Below are 15,003 nucleotides of genomic sequence, written 5' to 3'. Positions count from 1 at the left end.
GTCAGAGGTAAAATAATTAGGGAGCGAGTCTGTTGTTTCCTGTTAGTCCTCTCCTACCAGCCAATCCGCTTTGCAAAAGAGCTGATGGGCCTGGTGAAAGGGAAGAAAGAGAAACTTGGAATCTGAAACTCACGGTTTAGTCTAGGTTAGTTCTCCAGATTAGCTCATTAGCCCTCAGATCTCCGGGGAGGCTGAAGGCCGACCCCAGTGTCTTGCTGCAGGACAGCCCCCTGCCCAGGTCCGTCTGCAAGAAGAGGCTCGTCTTTAAAAGCCAACAGAGCTAATGATTTTTTTCTTTAATTAGAAATTTTAAAGTGAAAGTTTTTAAAAAACTTTGATGAAGCTCATCACGGCGAGGCCTTAGGGACACCGCGACCCAGGTTGTCATGCAGAGCGCCACAGGGTGCGGGCCGCGGCCTTGTGCTCTCTGCCTGGCGGGTGTGCGGTGCTTGTGCTTGTGCGGCGCTGTCATTTGGACCAAATTGTTGGATCTCAGGTTCAGGATTTTCCATTTCCTGGTGAAAATAGGGATATTTTAGCAACACTAAAGATGGGTGTCAGATTCTACTCTAACTCTAAGCAGGCAACGGTTTCTTTTTTTTTTTTTTTTTTTTTTTTTTTAATTTTTATTTATTTATGATAGTCACAGAGAGAGAGAGAGAGAGAGGCAGAGACACAGGCAGAGGGAGAAGCAGGCTCCATGCACCGGGAGCCCGATGTGGGATTCGATCCCGGGTCTCCAGGATCGCGCCCTGGGCCAAAGGCAGGCGCCAAACCGCTGCGCCACCCAGGGATCCCCAGGCAACGGTTTCAAATAGAAAAATTCAATGTAATCTGTGGGGCTGGAGTCCATCTTCCTGGGACTTTCATCTTTCTGGGACTTTCTGGGATTTCTGGGCTTTCTGGCTTTTGCCTCAAAGACACACACACCCCACCCCTCGATAGGCTTTACCGCCCAGAAGCTGGTTGGCAGGAAGGCCGGCGGGCAAGTCAGGCCTGCTGCTGGGTACTGTACTGTTCTTGAGTTGGGAACATTCTTTTACATCTTAAATGGTCGTCTAAGGGCCCACATAATAGCCTGGATTTTGCCTCTTGGCTCAGAGGCTGGAATAGTCACTCCGTGGCCCCTTGGAGAAGAGCCCCGACCTCCGCCCTGGGGGGGATGGGGGGCTCCCTGCATTTCGGCAGAGCCCCCTGAAAGCCACATGCATTGCAAACCTGGAACCCTTGCTCAGAAACAACGAGAACCTTTATTCACCTGCTGCTGAGTAGTCACAGTCGCAGGTATGTCTTTGGCCACGGCCAGCTGTGTCATGTCAGGAGTGTGATTCCGAGTCCTGACGTCAGGGATCGTTGTGTGGGCAAGGCAAACGACAGGCTCCCCGCGGACGAGGTTCTATTAACTAAACACACAACACAAACACCATGGAGGGGAGTCTGTCCCAAGGTCCCGAACACCTGCAGCAGGTCCGAGCGTCCCTCTAGGGCGGCCTGCGCTGCCTCAGGTCTCAGACTCCAGCCAGAAACTGCACCTGGAGGCTCTGCAGGATCCTGGGAAAACCCGCCTGGAGATCCAGGGAGGGTCCAGGCCATGTCCTGGGCGAGGCCCACGGGAGCCTTTCTGACCACAAAACCCTGAAGTGAACACCCACAGGTCAGCTGAGGCCACGGCCTCCTGCGCACAGGGAGCCCAGAGACCTGGAGGGGCCGTCGGGCTTCCCAGGGGGGCTCAGGGCAGCCCCCGACCCGGGGAGAGGGTCCCCGAACATCTGGCACCCCAGGGAAGGTGGACTCCTCTGTGTGTCCTGGGAGGGCCTCTTGGGGACCGCGACAGCTGCGGCGGCCTGGCTCCCGCACGGTCAATACCTCCACCTGCTGGCCTCGCCGGGGAAGGCTGCTGGGGCCGCGCTGCTCCTGCACAGCCTGGGTGGAAAAGCATGGGTGGTGCAAAGCTCTATTACTCTAAAATTCAGCCTCTTTCCTTCCCCAGGACAATGGCTTTAACAAAAATGTGTCTCTATGTGCAAGTGTTCTTACACTGGTGGCTGTGGATTGGGATCCCATTCGCCTACACGTCACTTCCAACATGCTCCCAAAAGTCACAAGAGTGTTAGACCTTCTGTGGTGCCTTTAACTCCTGCTGAAAACACCTCCGGTTGCAATGCTTGTCGTTTCGTTTACAAAATATATATATTTGTGGAGAAAAATTAAGCAAAAGAGGGTAAAACTTCCAGCAGTCATTGGTGTCTCGCGTTGCCAGCACATTTGGTGGAGGAGAAGTTTGAAATTGCTGGTCGACCGAGGGTCTGGGGTTTCTAGACCATTGCACTTCAAGTCCATTCTTCACTGGAACAGAAGGCTACGATTTTAAGGACGTTCCGCTGATCTTGTCACAGTGGCCCTGATGTTTGTACCTGTAACGCCCTCCTCCTGCGGCCAAATACACGTGCTGCGCACCGCAGACTCGATTTGGGAAGTTACCGGAAGCAAACATCTTTGCCACCATCTCTGGCCCTCGGCTGCATTCGACATTATTGTTGGTTTTGGAATAGAGTACCTGCAAACAGCAGGAGCTGCACGGGAGGAACGCGGGCAGCATTGGGGCGGCTAAGACGGGCCAAATGCTTTAAAAGGAGGAGAGAGAAGGATTCATTTAAAGAAATTTCCATAAAAGCTCATATCAGCTAAAATATCGAAATCTGAACAAAATGATAAAAACCACACTTAAGTGTTCCAGCGTATGTAACTTGAAGAGCAGTACAAATGCTCCAAGCAGGGAACTCTATTCCTAGGCAAGATGTTAGAATTGCAAGCTAAAACACAAACAAAACCTGGGAAACTATGAACTGTAGCCTTAGACTTTAAAATGACTTTTATAATATTGGAAGTTGGGCGTAGATAACTAAAGTGTGTCTGTATGAGCACATAAATAAAATATTTTGGTTGAAAGCATTTTTTTTTTTTTTTTGGTTTGTATCCATAGAGCAACACGATGTATTTTCAGCAATTCCGTCTCCTTGGACCCTAAGGAAGTTTTAAAATTCCTGGAGAATAGCCCAGAGTTTCTTATTCAGTGGTTAAAATCTCGTCGGAGTGCTTGGCATTTGTACTTCTTTACACGTTAGTTCAAACTACTACTCACTAAAATGATGGTTTCTGAACTCAGTTTTTGAACTGAGAGATACCATAACAGCCACCGGGTCCAACCCTCTTGTCAGGGAAATGGAACTCTTAAGAGCCAGGTTAAGTCATCTAAGTATCAAAACATGTTTCTAACGGAGTCAGGACTAGGATGAAGGTTCAAGGAAGTAGTGGGTGTTCGCACTCTACTTCCTAATCGAATGAGTGAATTTACGTAGCATTAACCAAACCTTTTTTTTTTTTTTTTTTTTTTTTTTTTACTGTTGTTCACACATTAATTGGTCCCCTCTTGTTTCCACCATTTTTTTTTTGTAAATATTTTTAATTCACATTTCGGGTTGATGCATAAAATGTATAACATAAAAACACAATATGTAACTTCAAAATTAAAGTCTTATAGTGAAAGCTGAGTCCACAGATACACGTTAGCACTCTTTACAACCATTCGATCTACTGAAGAATAGGGAGGGTGTGTGGCTGCTGCTGAATGAGGAAGAGGAGGTAACATCTTGATAACGATCATGCTCCTGAATAATCCTACTCCTCCTATCTTTTCTGCCCTCCGTAGACATGATCCTAAATGAAGAGCCTTGCTCGACAACTGTTTGTTCATCCATCCATCCTGCGTCTGTTATGTTTATTGAGAGCTGGTGATGGCAATCTCTGTGCCAAATAATATGTGGGAAAAAAAAAACAAAGAAAAAATAAATAATATGTGGAAAGAGAACAAAGAAAATTTTTAAAAGGTGCTATTGTATTTCTCCTAATTCTCATTTTTCTTCTTGCAGATATTTTTAATCCCCTCTTCAAGCAGATTGGACTCTGGAGTTTCCTTGCTGTTTTTCTTCTTTTTAGTCCCATTCCCCTGGGCTCCTTTCTGTTTAGAAACAGCATGTTTTATTAGTAAGGACTCCTCAGATGTTTAGTTTAGATACATATTTAGAAAAAGCTGGCACATTGTATTTTCATATTAAACTAATATGGATTAGCCCATGTAGTACCAGTTGCATTTTTATCTCAATATTTTATTTTATTTTATTTTATTGTATTTTATTTTGATTTTTTTAAAGATTTTATTTATTTATTCATGAGAGATACAGAGAGAGAGGCAGAAACACAGGCAGAGGGAGAAGCAGGCTCCCTCTGAGGAGCCTGATGTGGGACTCGATCTCAGGACCACAAGGTCATGCTCTGAGCCAAAGGCAGATGCTCAACCACTGAGCCACCAGGTGTTCCTACCTCAACCTTTTCAATATGCACAGCAAGTTTTTCTTCCTTCTCAAAAACATACCTTAATAATAAAGATTAATTTTGTAAAAAGATTTTTATTTATTAATTTGAGAGAGGGAGAGCGTGAGCAGGTGCAGAACAAGGACAAGCAGACTCCCCACTGAGCAGGGAGTCAGATTAGAGGATTCATCCCAGGACCCCAAGATCATGGCTTAAGCTAAAGGCAGGTGCTTAACTGACTGAACCTCCCAGGCGCCCCTAAAAATGAATTTTAAGTGCTCCAAGTAATGGTTATAATGTGGTAGATAATCTACAGACAAGTGTTTTCCCTCTTTTTATCTGGGATCTTTACTGTAACTCACTTGAAATTTTATTTATTTTTTATTTTTTATTATTTTTATTTTATTTTTTTATTGGAGTTCAATTTGCCAACATATAGCATAACACCCAGTGCTCATCCCATCATCGCTTGAAATATTAGTCTGGTTACTTGGATGTTAGCAAGTATACATTTAGTTGAGACATATGAACTGGATAAAACAATGTATCATGAAGCCGTTGTCAGCATCAGTTGGAAAACAATAATGTAAACATATATACATGTATATACTTTCCTAAACAATTTGGAAATGTATGATTTCATACAGTGAGAAATCCAGAGGTGAGAGGTCTCAGGTTCGGCAGCTGAGGAAACATCACAAAGAACTCGAGTGCTTTCCATTTTTCCTGGCATCTTCCAAAATGTAATAGTTAACTTTTGGACTCCCCAAAGGGATCTACACCCCAGTCTGTGGAGCTTGTGAACGTGGCAAGTAACATTCATTATAAGAAATAACCTTACAAAGGGGGCTCCTGGGTGGCTCAGTCTGTTAGGTTCCCGCTTTTGATTTTGGCTCAGCTCATGATGTCTGGTAAGACCAAGCCCCATGTTGGTCTCTGAACTAGGCATGGAGCCTGCTTAAGGTTCTCCCTCTCCCTCTGCCCTCCCCACCCCCTCCTCCCCCACTTGTGCATGCTTGCTCTCTCTCCAAGAAAAGAAAAGAAAAGAAAAGAAAAGAAAAGAAAAGAAAAAAGGTATTAAAAAATAGCCTTATTTTCTATTGCAAATTTTTGCCTGCATTTTCTAAAGCAAATGTGTTCATTGCTATGTTATTTGCCATGGCTCATGTTAAATACAATGTTTATGTTGCAGCATGCAAGCTGTACATGTTGTTGCCTACAAACCAAATCACATTATTTGGAGATAGATCAGAAAATGATGTTTTGAGCATTTGACATCCTAATGTCACGTTACTTACGTACAACCATTTCACCGGCTTGCAGCTATGTTTTAGGAGATTGGTTGAGGTTTTGGGTTGCCATGCAACGTAGTATAACTTTTTTCCATTTACGAACAGTGGGAAATAGACTCTTAGTGTTTTTTCACAGAACTTCTGATTTTCGGGAACAAGTGGGAACGCCGGCACGTCCCGAGTACACACATCTGTGCCACTGCCACTCTGATCTAAACCACTGGTTTTTCTCGGCAACTACAGTCACCTTCTATCTGATTGTCGTGCTTCACTCCTGCCTTCCCAGTGTCTGCTCCACAAGGCAACCAGGGAGACTTTTAGAAATTGTAGTAAAATATGCATAAGATACATTATTTTAATCATTTTTACCTGTACCGTTCAGTGGCATTACGAACATTGACTTTATCACACAACCATGGCCTCCATCTATTTCTGGAACTTCAGTGCAAGCCTGCGTTCCTGGCATGCATGGTCCCACCCTCCACAGTGGCTCCCTCGGGGATGCCCCCAGGAGCCCGCGGCAGGGGCACGCGTGGGAAAGCACTGGGCACAGCGTGGCTGCAGGGACCCGAGGAAATGATGCACTTAGGGTGTTTCGGAAGAACTAATATTTAGAGGGTTAGGGACTGACGCTCTGTTATGTGTCATCTCTAGTATATCCCATATACATTAAGCATATTTCCAAATTCTTCACCAAGTCATAGGTTCACGACCAAGGCAGACTGTAAATGACAAGAGCCTAGTGTCACCAACAGTCCAGCTCTAGAAATAGGAGTAATGGAAACCACTTCAGACCTATCAGAATGGCAGCAATTAGAAGGACGGATGACTCAAGGCTTGACGAGGATGTGGGGAGACAGGGCGTTGCTAACGGGAGTGCAAACCGGTACAGTCATTCTGGAAAACTGTCAGTTCCTTTGTGAAATTAAGTGTGCATCTGTCCTCTGACCCAGCAATCCCACTCTTGAGGTTGTGCAATGCACTGCTTTCACAACTGTAAGCTGTGGCCCTGATTCAAGACCACAAAATGAACTGCCAGGGTATCTGGGAATAGGTCCTCCTGCTTGCCAGGTAGACCAAAGATCTAGGTCTGTCACAGCAACGGTGACTGAAAAAGAGAAGACATAAAATGAGTGTATTTCCAGGACTAAAAAGGAAAGCAGCCACCCAGTGGGGGAAGCCTCAAGTCTCCGTGGACTCTAGGAAGTGCCTGAAGCTGTGTGTGCCTCTTGGAGGTGAGACTTGGGAAAAGGAGGCAAGGAAGGATGTGCGGAGGGACTGAATTCTGGGAGCCAGAGCCCTGGGAGACTGGGTGAGGGGACCGTGTGGGCTTAGCACCAAGGGGGCGTAGATTCTGCAGAGCTTCTGCCCTCGGAAGACCCGTTGGCTGCAGCATAGGTCAGCAGGAGCCAGCTCCGAGGCAGTGCAGAAGGACAAAGAGAACCGGCGACGAGTGGAGGCAGCAGCTGGGCAGTGGGGGCCTTCCCTTACTGGGAAGAAGACTGTGGTGGAGCCTTCCAGGATGCCCGGAGGATCTGGAAGAGGACAAGAAAGTGCATGTTTGGGATCCTGGAATTCCTGCCAGGCTGTAGGTGGAGGTTAGAACTATTTCTGATTAAAATCTGGAAAAGTAAAGTAAACGAGGCAGTACCTGTGGAGCGGTTCCTGTGTGCTGCCCTCGTTTAAATATCCATTTTCTTACTGGACAGCAACATGCAAAAGAATGAAACTGGGCTACGCTCTTACACGATGCACAAAAATACACTCAAAAAGGATTAAAGACCTAAATGTGAGACCTGAAACCAGAAAAATCTTCTTCACTGAAATTCCTGACTTCCCAGGCAGGAATGTCTCCGACATGGGTTGTAACAACATTTTTCTAGATATGTTGCCAAATGAAATCTTGCCATTTGCAATGACATGGATGGAGCTAGAGGCTATTATGCTAAGCAAAATAAATCAGAGAAAGACAATAGAATATTATTCAGCCATAAAAAAGAACAAAATCTTACCATTTGCAACAACATAGGTGAATCTATCTATCATCTATCTATCTTCATAGAGTATAATGCTAAGCAAAGTAAGCCAGCTGAAGAAAGATAAATACCATATAGTTTGACTCATATGGAATGTAAGAAACAAATGAAGAAAAAAAAAAAAAAGAGTGACAAACCAAGGAACAGATTCTTAGCTATAGAGAACAAACAGATGCTAACAGAGGGGAGGTGGGTGAGGGATGGGTGAAATAGGTGAAGGAAATTGAGTACACTTTTTTTTTAAAGTAAGGTCTGTGTCAATGTGAAGCTTGAATGCACAACCCTGAGATTAAGAGTAGGATGCTCTACCGACTGGGCCAGCCAGGCACCCCGGGAGTACTCTTATCTTGATGAGCACTGAGTAATATATGGAATTGTTGAATCACTATATTGTACACCTGAAACTAATATAACACTGTAGGTTAACTACGTAGGAATTAAAATTTAAAAAAGATGCATCAATATAAAATCATTTTTGTAGAAGCTAACTTGTGATAGGAATGTATATGCCAGTATAAAAATAGGAAAATGCCTCTGAAATAAAAATTTTTTTAAATAAATATGTATCCAACATCATTTGTTGAAGAAGCTTTTTTCCATTGGATATCCTTTCCTGCTTTGTCGAAGATTAGTAGACCATAATGGATGAAAGACCTAAATGTGAGACAGGAATCCATCAAAATCCTAGAGGAGAACATAGACAGCAACCTCTGTGACCTGGGCTCCAGCAACTTCTTACTAAACACATCTCCAAAGGCAAGGGTAATAAGGCAAAAATGAACTATTGGGACTTCATCAAGATAAAAAGCTTCTGCACAGCAAAGGAAGCAGTTGACAAAACCGAAAGACAACCGACAGGATGGGAGAAGATATTGGCAAATGACCTATCAGATAAAGGGCTAGTATCCAAGATCTATAAAGAACTTATCAAACTCAACACCCAAAGAACAAAGAATCCAGTCAAGAAATGGGCATAAGACATGAATAGACATTTCTCCAAAGAAGACCTACACATGGCCAACAGACACATGAAAAAATGCTCGATATCACTTGGCATCAGGGAAACACAGATCAAAAACCACAATAAGATACCACCTCACACCTGTCAGAATGGCTAAAATGCACAAGTCAGGAAATGAGAGATGCTGACAAGGATGTGGAAAGGGGAACCTTCCTGCACTGTCGGTGGGAACGCAAGCTGGAGCAGCTGCTCTGGAAAACAGTGTGGAGGTTCTTCAAAAAGTTGAAAATACAGCTACCCTATGACCTAGCGATTGCACTACTGGGTATTTACCCCAATGATACAAATGTAGTGATCCTATCCTAAGGGACACCTACATCCCAATGTTTATAGCAGCGATGTCCACGACAGCCAAACTATGGAAAGAACTCCAATGTCCATTGACAGATGAATGGATAAAGAATATGTGGTCTATATATAAATATATGGAATACTACTCAGCCACCAAAAATGAAATCTTGCCATTTGCAATGACATGGATGGAACTAGAGGATATTATGCTAAGTGAAATAAGTCAATCAGAGAAAGACAATTATCATATGATCTCACTCATATGTGGAATCTAAGAAACAAAACAGAGGATCATAGGGGAAGGAAGGGAAAAATAAAGCAAGATGAAATCAGAGAGGGACACAAACCATAAGACACTCTTAATCATAGGAAGCAAAATGAGGGTCCCTGGAGGGAGAAGGATAGAGGGATGGGGTAATTGGGTGATGGGCATGAGTGAGGGCACGTGATGTCATGAGCACTGGGTGTTATATAAGACTGATGAAGCACTGACCTCTACCTCTGAAACCAATAATGCATTATGTGTTAGTTAATTGAATTTAAATAAAATAAAATAAATAAGTATCTATTTTTAAAATTAGATTGTGACTTTCTCAAAAGTGGAGCCCAGCTTTTATTCTGCATTGCATCTCCATGACTTGGCACAGAATCTGGGACACAGTGGTTCTCTGTAAATGTTAGCTGAAGGGGCACAGAAGGGGACAAGGCGGGTTGGAAACACAGACGGAGGCCAGACAGGGGGAGCAAATGGAGTCCTGGGTACTCCGGGGAAGTCCCCAAAGTCCTCTCTGTCCCCTTTCTCTTTAACAGAAGGGCCAACTGCTTAGCTCAGATCATTTGCTCAAACACTTGGTCAGGGTAGAGTCACTGTTTCTAAATATCATTTCTAAAGAACTAAAAAAAAAAAAAAGAGGGAAGGATAACAGGTGATGATTATTCTATAATGTACATGCTATGCTTCCTTTTAAAAAACCTTGGAAGACTATCTATTCCAAATCGCATTTTTAAGTCAGATTTCATAGCGACCTATTCTGATGTATCCAATGACCAGTACAGCTCTGGTTAGGAACTTGAATAATGCTTGCAAGTGGAAAAACAAATCACTCACATTCCAAGAGCTTTTGCACATAGTAGGAATTTAATTCACATTTCTCGGCTGACTTCTTTCCCTGGAATATTTATGCTTTCTTGTAATCCTTTGTGTCTGGCAGTACATAAAGAAAAGAGGGGTAATTTGTTTCTATAACTTGGAGGAGAAGAACTATTGAAAATTTAATGACTTAAGAGGTTTTTTTGTTTTGTATTTAAATTACACAAATCATTGCTAACAGAGTTTAGTTTTTACCTTTCTATGGTATTTGACAGAATCCAACTGAACTAAAGTCTTTAGCCCCAGAAAATGTTAGTCATTGGCATGGAGACTGTAGAATGGGTTAGTACAATCTATTAAGGTTGATTTATCCATTTTACAAAAAAACAAATACAGATACATTCTTGTTAGACAGGCTCTGTTGAGCTTAGTGGTTAATGGTATTGATACAGACCCAAGTAGACCAAGGTTTTAGCAAGTTCTTAAATATTTTATCCTATCTTTGGAGTGAGGTGTATTTCCGTGTTTTCCAACTATGTTAATACACAAGAGCACTTGCAGATTATACGTGCAATAGGCTTTGGAACACTTGTCTACAGTTGCATACACTCTGTGTGGGGCAGACATCTCCACGGGTGACCTATATCTGGTTTACTTCCTACATCTGAGTACATAGAACTGCATTTCCTTGTTTCAGCATTTAGTCATAGCATATAATTTGCTTTAGGTCAACAAAATATAGTGCCTGATTTTCTAGCCTTTTGCTCACCTACCACAGTTATCATAGAAGCTTGGTCTCTCCATCCGTCTGGAGTCCCTGAATAACTAGGATGAGCAGAACCACTCCTCTGAGCTGTGCTGGAATATAATGATTTGTAGTAAGGAATAAGCTGAGATATTTAAGTTGTCTGTTAACTGCAGCATAACCTACCTAGCTAGTCCTGATAGGTATAGAAAACCAAGTATTTATACACATAAAAATATGCATATATGTGTATATGGGTAAAAATGTAGAGAGGTAAATAATAGGGATAATGTACATAGCAGAGCAGTCACCAAATTGTTTCCTTTCCTTCTCTGTGAAGTTGGGCACAAAGACAGGCAACATTGTTCAGCTTCTCTTGCAGGGAGGGGTTCTGGTCAATGAAATGTGGACAGAAGAGCTATCAGGCATCTCTAGGCCTGACCCATAGACCATCTCCCGTACAATTTCCTGCATGTTCTCTCCTGTTTTCTGCCATCCAGATGCAGAGAGTTCAAGGAGGCCTCTGAGGCTCTGGGAAATGATAGCACCAGTAGATGGAAGGAACATGGGTCCCTAAGTGACTGCAGAGAGCAGAGCTCTCACACTGCCCCATGGTCCATGGTGGGCTATGATTTATGATGTGAGTTATAAACAAACAAACAAACAAACAAACAAACCAAAACCATCTTTATTTGTTTAAGCCACTGAGACCTTGGAGTTGAAATTGGTAATAGTTCAATACTTTAGTTTGAAATGAGCAATAGTTGGATATTTCCTTAAAATAAAAGATACCTATTTATTTATTATTATTGTTGTTGTTGTTGTTATTATTATTTATTCATGAGAGACACAGAGAGAAAGGCAGAGACATAGGCAGATGGAAAAGCATGCTCCCTCCAGGGAATCTAATATGGGACTCGATCCCTGGACCTGGGATCACACCCTGAACCAAAGGCAGATTCCCAACCACTGAGCCACCCAAGTGTCCCTAAAAGATACCTATTTCAATCTCAAACCAGCATCATGCTTTTTGGAGGAATACAAATATTCTCACTAAAGTTAGGAACAAGACAAGGATGTCCACAATTACTATTATTAATTAGCATCGTTTTGGTGGTACTAGCCAATGCAATTAGATAAGAGAAAGAAATCATGGGTTTTAGCTATCCCAGGAAAAATTACAAGAGGCAGGCCCAAATAGGCAGGCCCTAAAACCTTCAGAGATTTCAGGTTTCAGTATTTGATAAAGGGGACATAAAATCCACGTGGAATAAATGGATCATATAATAAATGCTGTTAGGACAACAGAACAAATATCTGAATAAAACTGGATCCCTGTCTCAAATATTAGCTCCCTATAAATTCTAGACCCACTAGAGCTTTAAATGCTAAACAAATGGAACAATGAAAATACTATAAGAGATCATGAATTTTAAAAATAATCTTTGAAGGAGAAAAGTCTTCCTATTGTGATACAACACTTAAAAGTCATAAAACAAAGATTGTTAAATGCAATTATATATATATGTAGCATATATATATATTCTCCCCAGAACGATGGTCCTTTATATATTTATATATATTATAAATAAATATATATTATATATATATAAATTCTGAAAGTTCAAAAGGAAAAGGAGAAAATAGGAAAAATCTTTATAAACCATTTTATGAGCAAAGGGCTAGTTTTTCTAATATTGAAAATACTTCTTATGAATCAATTAAAAGAGTTTTCAACAACTTAATAAAAAATGGGAAAAGGATATAAATAAGCAGGTCTTGAAAAAGCAAATACAAATCAATGTCTCTTTTCCCAAAACGTTTTTATTGTGGAAAACTTCAAATGTGTGCTGAAGTAGACAGAACAGTTTAATCAACTCCCCCTGTCTGTACCCATCACGGAGCTTCAGCATTTATCACAGCCAGTCTTATTTTGTCATACCCATCTACCCATTTCCCTCAGAAATACCATTTTTGACCTATCAGAAAGCCAGAGAGCCAGAGAGTTAAGAAAAAAAAGCAAACAGATTTTATCAGGGAAAAAAGTAAAAAAAGAAAAAGAAGCCTCATATATTGTTGGAAGGAACGTATATCATTTATAATCTCTAGGATGGAGACGGGTTTGCTTTTATCTATAAAAACAGTAAACACTTTGAGCATTTTTAATGCAACTCTACTTGCACATGTGCAAAATGACATGTCTACAAAGTTATAAATGATAACAGCCTCTGATTGGAAAAAACTTAAATGCTAATACTTTGTAGGTATGAAAAAAAAGGAGGAAATTGCACTGATACGGAGTGATCTCCAAGGTTTTTTGGGAAGTGAAATGTAAGGTGCAGAACAGGGTAACAGTGTAAACTTCCACTTGTATAAAAAAGAGCAAAAAACAACAACAATAAAAATTTGGTAACAGTGAGTTGTCCAGGCGTCTCTCCGGGAGAAAACTTGATAGCTCAGGGATAAGGACAGAGGACAGAAATTCAACTTTCCTCTAGGCTTTTGACTTACATATCATTTCCAAGCACGGACTATTCAAACACAAATTTAAGTTAAAAATTAAAAAACAATCTGGCAACCAGCACACTCTATGTTCAAGCGGAGCACGCTACTTGTCTCCTGTTGGCCCGCGGAGAGCCTGATGACGGCTCCTCTTTGGAAGGTAAAACAAACAAACAAAAACCAAATGACTCATTTAAAAATATTAATCTTTCAAATAAAAAGGAAATTAGTGACCCCCGGTCTTGGTTTGTAATTGTAATTATAACTGGAAAGGACCATTGGGGAGAGCATCTACTTGAACTAAGGAAAATAATAAAAATGAGAAAGTATTGTTCTAACTGAGAAATAAATATCCTGTGGAAGGCACCAGTGCCAGCATGGACACACACACACACACACACACACACACACACACACCCCACACTCCTATCCTGGCAACTTGGTTCTCTTCCCAAGTAGAATGAAATAACACACGGATGCATGTGAGGCAAAGGCTGGCCTGTAGCGTCTCGCTTTAGGTCCCTTCGCCCAGCCTGGCTCTTAGGAGAGGCTCTGTTTGATCAAACCCCATGTGTTCTGAGCTGTATTTTATTTTACAGCTTTCCAAAGAGCTGTCCAAATGCTCCACCCCCTTTCCGCAGCGGAACCCCAGCCATCTCAGTGTGTGTTTCTCTCACCCAGCTGGCCCGACTGGAAGGCCTGTGCTGGGTGCCAAGAGGCCCCGTGTCCCCCAAGGAGGGGGTGATGCGGGAGGTGCTTTCTGTCTCATTCCATCATTGGGGGGTGCTGTCCACTGCCCCTTCCCGCACTCTCCGAAGAGTGGCCTGGCACCAGCCTTGAGATGCCTCTGCGGGTGGGTGGTTATGCTGCTTCAGATGGACTTTATACCTACATTTGTAAGATTTTATAACTCCTAAAAGAAATAATGAAGCCATACAATTGAGTGGTAGAAAATTTCCATGCAGCTACCCCCACGGAGAGCCCTGGAATGGTGCTGGCGCTCGCGGTAATCGAGGTCTCAGCATTTGTGAGGCAACACTTTTTTTTTTGTCTTGGTGCTAAGTGGCCCGTAGTTTTTCGTCGAGCCCTTCCCGCGTGCAAAGCTGTGTTCCGGGTGCTAGGGATATGATGATAAGTAGAGAGATAAGATCCAGGCCCTCCTGAAGCCAATAACCTAGTGATGCAAGATTTATGTTTCATGTTAAACATTCAGCGGAGCCTTGGAGCGGATGCTGTCCTGCTTGGATGGGCCATGCAGGCCGGTGGGCCCACGCCACTCACGTTCTCATGGTGCCGGCAGATACTTTCAGCCCCATTCGTGTTGGTGGCCGCCAGCCCTCAGCTGAGCCCCTCTTTGAGTCCCGCCCTTGGCAGAGGAGAGTGGCTTAGGTCCAAGGGCTCATCTCTCTCTGGGAGGCATCTGCATCGCATCACTGACTGTCCGGGATGGGTACACAGCCCTCCCTCTGGCTCCTGGGACTGATGGTTTTTTCTTGTCCTTTTTCTGCAACTGACCTAATTCTTTTGCTAAGAATTAGAATATAATGACTTTGCTCATCTCTTAATCTTACTCTTCCTTCTGTGCGGATGCACTGTTTCCTAGAAATTCATGGGCCCAATTACAAATATGTGTTTAGACTACTTTTTCAAAGTTG

The 15,003-nt window shown here is 42.7% G+C and overlaps 1 long non-coding RNA gene across 1 annotated transcript in view; it reads right to left on the bottom strand.

Moving 5' to 3' along the window:
- Positions 1–360: 360 nt before the first annotated feature.
- The window catches only part of LOC140625976 (uncharacterized), an 18,631-nt gene continuing 3,988 nt past the window's right edge, over positions 361–15,003 (bottom strand). The window contains exons 3-4 of the long non-coding RNA XR_012025225.1: positions 1,259–1,403; positions 361–515 (exon numbers count right to left, since the gene is read on the bottom strand). This is a non-coding gene — a long non-coding RNA (uncharacterized lncRNA). The remainder of the gene's footprint in view (positions 516–1,258; positions 1,404–15,003) is intronic.

This window comes from Canis lupus, chromosome 37 (assembly GCF_048164855.1).
Source record: "Canis lupus baileyi chromosome 37, mCanLup2.hap1, whole genome shotgun sequence".
Lineage (NCBI taxonomy): Eukaryota > Metazoa > Chordata > Mammalia > Carnivora > Canidae > Canis > Canis lupus.
Note: the sequence above shows the minus strand (reverse complement) of the source record. Positions and strands in the feature narration are given on the sequence as shown.